Here is a 3873-nt window from a genome sequence, read left to right on the forward strand (position 1 = left end):
AAAGGCAGCTAGTCATCACCACCCACCGCCAACTCTTGGGCTACTCTTTTACCAACGAATAGTAGGATTGACCGTGACATTATAACGCCCCCGCGGCTGAAGGGGCGAGCATGATTTGGTGGGACGGGGACTCGAACCCGCGACTTTCAGATTGCGAGTTGAGCGATTTTGTTTGTTTATATCTAGTTATGCATAAAGCTACACAATGGGCTATCTGTGCTCTGCCCACCACGGTTATCGAAACCCGGTTTCGAGCGTTGTAAGTCCGCAGACATACCGCTGTGCCACTGGGGGGGCGCGAATCGAGCGCCTTAACCAAAGTGTTTTTGAATTTACTTATTAAGCAATAAGATACCTTTCTCGGCAGATAAAAACGACTAATATGAATCATTTTTAGTCTTCAAACTAATTAATGGCGTGTGTAATTTATGCAAATATTATAATATTTATTTGTTTTAAATTAACAATAATAAATACTTTTAAAACATTTTTATATCGCTCTCATCAAAAATTACTTTGAGGAACTGAATTTGTTTAAACTCGATTCCTGCCACAAAGATCGTATTTAAACGGCTAAGTAATCAGAAAAAAAACGGTTCGAGTTGGTGAGCTATTTCAATTGTTAACACGTGAGGCCAATTCCAAACGAAAACAGCGTTTAATGCCGCGCATAATATGGGTTATTTTGCTGATCGCCCGTGTTCAGTAGACCTGTTTGGCGAATGATGCACGCCGTCCCGCCATCCCCGTGAAGTCAAAGAAATAAATGCTTTGCGAGGCGTGGGTTTGTTTGTTTGTAATTATGCACAAAGCTACACAAAGGGCTATCTGTGCTCTGCCACCACGGGTATCGAAACCCGGTTTCTAGCGTTATAGATCCGCAGACATGCCGCTGTGCCACTGGGGGGCCTGCGAGACGTGGGTCCATTCGGTAGTTTAGTATAAGTCAAACTATTTCAAACATAATACAAAGTCGTAAATTCAAATACAGCTTTTACATGTCAAAGGTTGGAAAAGCTGCTGTAAATACAAACCACATGAACTACAGAACAAAAATATAATAGGTTTTAAATAAATTTGTTAGTCAAATAAAATTGTTCATATTTCATTAGCATTAAGTTCTTTTTCTTGTCAACTGTAGCAAGAATGAAAGCTTTAAATTGTTATGCCAATTCGAAAACTCGAGCAAACATTGGAACTTTCATCCAGTTAATGTTATCGATGTTTGTCACATTCAATTGTTTATTCAAAAATTCCCGAAATAGTAATGTGTTAATATTTTCTTAATATCTATGTAAATAAAAACGAATAGCAATATTAATTTTTAGAACCAAAATCTCTGATTTAATTAATCTCATAACAAAGCGTTTATTAAGAAAGTTTGAAACTGATGAAAATACATATTTAGCTTCTTCACGTTTAACGAACATGAACACCAGTGTTTTAGTTTTACTTCAAACTGATAATATTAGATTCCTTGATAGTATAATTATATAATATAGAATACATTTATTAACAACCCACCTCCAGCTGATAATGCGACTAACACATGAAAGAGAGACAATATTTCCAGTATCATTGATGCATACGTTTCCACGTGGGTGTACAAGCTGGACTAAGAGTTTTTGAAACCTACACGAGAACCTCACGAGCACCTATGGCTCAGCCGGTGTAATTCCTACTAGAGGCACGTGGTTTATGGATTTGGTTGGAGTAGCTCACTCTTGTCACTGGGTGATGTTGGGAGAGTCGTTATTGTACTGATAAGCAGTCAGTGGTTTAATGAACAGATACCTGTTAAAGTTATGGTTACAACTTTGTGATATTGAATGCCTTTTTAATTCTCATGAGTTAAAAACTAGTTCTCTGATTTAGTTTTATGGGAGGAACTATAGTTCTCTGATTTAGGTTTATGGGAGGAACTAGATTTTAGAAATAGACCTTTAAAAATTCGCAGAAGCTCATTTATTGACAACTCACATAAAAATAAGGCATATTATGTACTAGCTGAATTAACCGTTCCCCGTACAGGTGTCCAAATTATTTGAAATAGGTATTTAAAAACACAATGAAATTACTTTTAAGAACATTAATTCAAAGCTAAATACTGTAGAAGTTCATTATATTTTTTCTAACTATGCTAATATGTAATATATCATCCATATAATCCAATGAATATAAACAAGTGTGAGGTTTAGTTCCGTATGACCCAATATTTACATATGCAAACTAAAGGTATATTTATACATTTAGAGCCTCCCAGTGTCACAGCAGTATGTTTGCGGACTTATAATGCTAGAAACCTGGTTTCGATACCCGTTTTGGTAGCCCATTGTGTAGCTTTGTGCTTAATATAAAAGATGAAGAAGAAGGTTCTATAGTACTAATACTGAAAAGTACCGTAGCTAGAGGTGAGTGATGAAAGCACTGCAGGTAGAGATGCTACATTACATACATAACAACGAAAAGCACTGTAGGTAGAGATGCTACATTACATACATAACAACGAAAAGCACTGTAGGTAGAGATGCTACATTACATACATAACAACGAAAAGCACTGTAGGTAGAGATGCTATATTACATACATAACAACGAAAAGCACTGTAGGTAGAGATTCTACCTTACATACATAACAACGAAAAGCACTGTAGGTAGAGATGCTACATTACATACATAACAACGAAAAGCACTGTAGATAGAGATTCTACCTTACATACATAACAACGAAAAGCACTGTAGGTAGAGATGCTACATTACATACATAACAACGAAAAGCACTGTAGATAGAGATTCTACCTTACATACATAACAATGAAAAGTACTGTAGGTAGAGATACGAAATTACAAAATTAACAATGAAAAGTAATATTAGCTTGTTTTTTTTAGAACAAAGCCACACTGCGCTATCTGCTGTGTCCACCGCAAAATCGAACCCCGGACTTTAGTGTTGTAAGTCCGTTAACTAACCGCTTTCCACTGGAGAACGAAAAGTACTGCAGGAATAAAAATAGTGTCCTAGAATAGGGAAGCAGATAAGAAAAATTCTGAAATGTGTATTTTACCTAGCTATTAAAATTGCTCTGCTTTTCATCAGAAGTAAACAGAATGTACACCCAAAGACATGATTCCATGCAACTCACTTAAACAAACAAACAAAAAACGTAAAATAAAAAGAGGCATAACATCAACAAGAAATCGTTGAAAATTTTCTAGTTTGAACCAAGATTTTTGTTGTAAAGCCACAAAATGACGTCTGTTTTTTTGTGCCCAATGTTTTTAATGGTAATAACAAATTCACGACGCACGAGATTTTACTACATTACTAACACTATGCTCTGCCCCCAAGTGGCACAGCGGTATGTCTACAGACTTACAACGCTAGAATCCGGGTTTCGATACCCGTGGTGGGCAGAGCACAGATAGCCCATCGTGTAGCTTTGTGCTTAATTACAAACAAACACTATGCTCTACAAATGTTGTGATTGCAACAATTTTCTTAACGTCAATAAAACATTGGAAATTTAAATAACTTCCCAAACGCTTGTTTGACTCTTTAAAAATAAATATAATTTTGAAGTATTTGAAAAAAAAAAAACTTGCACTGTCTGGTACAAACATTAATTCTTTCTGTATACATTTTTATTGTAAAATGTAAACTTTCAAAACGAATTATGTTAAACCAGTATCACAGAGAAGACACTGTGACGGACATTTCCTCTGAATTGCTTTAACCATCATCATCAATGAAGCATTTGTTTCTTCATAGTGCCAAGTAGCCATCATAGGCAAGATAATGTAGGTCAAAAGACATAGAAGATTCTGATAATAAAATTAAGACAAAATGGTTTGTTCGTCGGAGTTCTTTTTAGGT

General features: G+C 35.7%; 1 long non-coding RNA gene across 1 annotated transcript in view; it reads right to left on the minus strand.

The window, feature by feature from the left end:
- Positions 1 to 1583, minus strand: part of LOC111085247 — a 29529-nt gene extending 27946 nt beyond the window's left edge. Inside the window, exon 1 of the long non-coding RNA XR_002610074.1 lies at positions 1525 to 1583. This is a non-coding gene — a long non-coding RNA (uncharacterized LOC111085247). The remainder of the gene's footprint in view (positions 1 to 1524) is intronic.
- Between the last annotated feature and the right edge of the window lie 2290 nt (positions 1584 to 3873).

This window comes from Limulus polyphemus, unplaced genomic scaffold (genome assembly GCF_000517525.1).
Source record: "Limulus polyphemus unplaced genomic scaffold, Limulus_polyphemus-2.1.2 Scaffold293, whole genome shotgun sequence".
In the NCBI taxonomy this organism is placed as follows: Eukaryota; Metazoa; Arthropoda; class Merostomata; order Xiphosura; family Limulidae; genus Limulus; species Limulus polyphemus.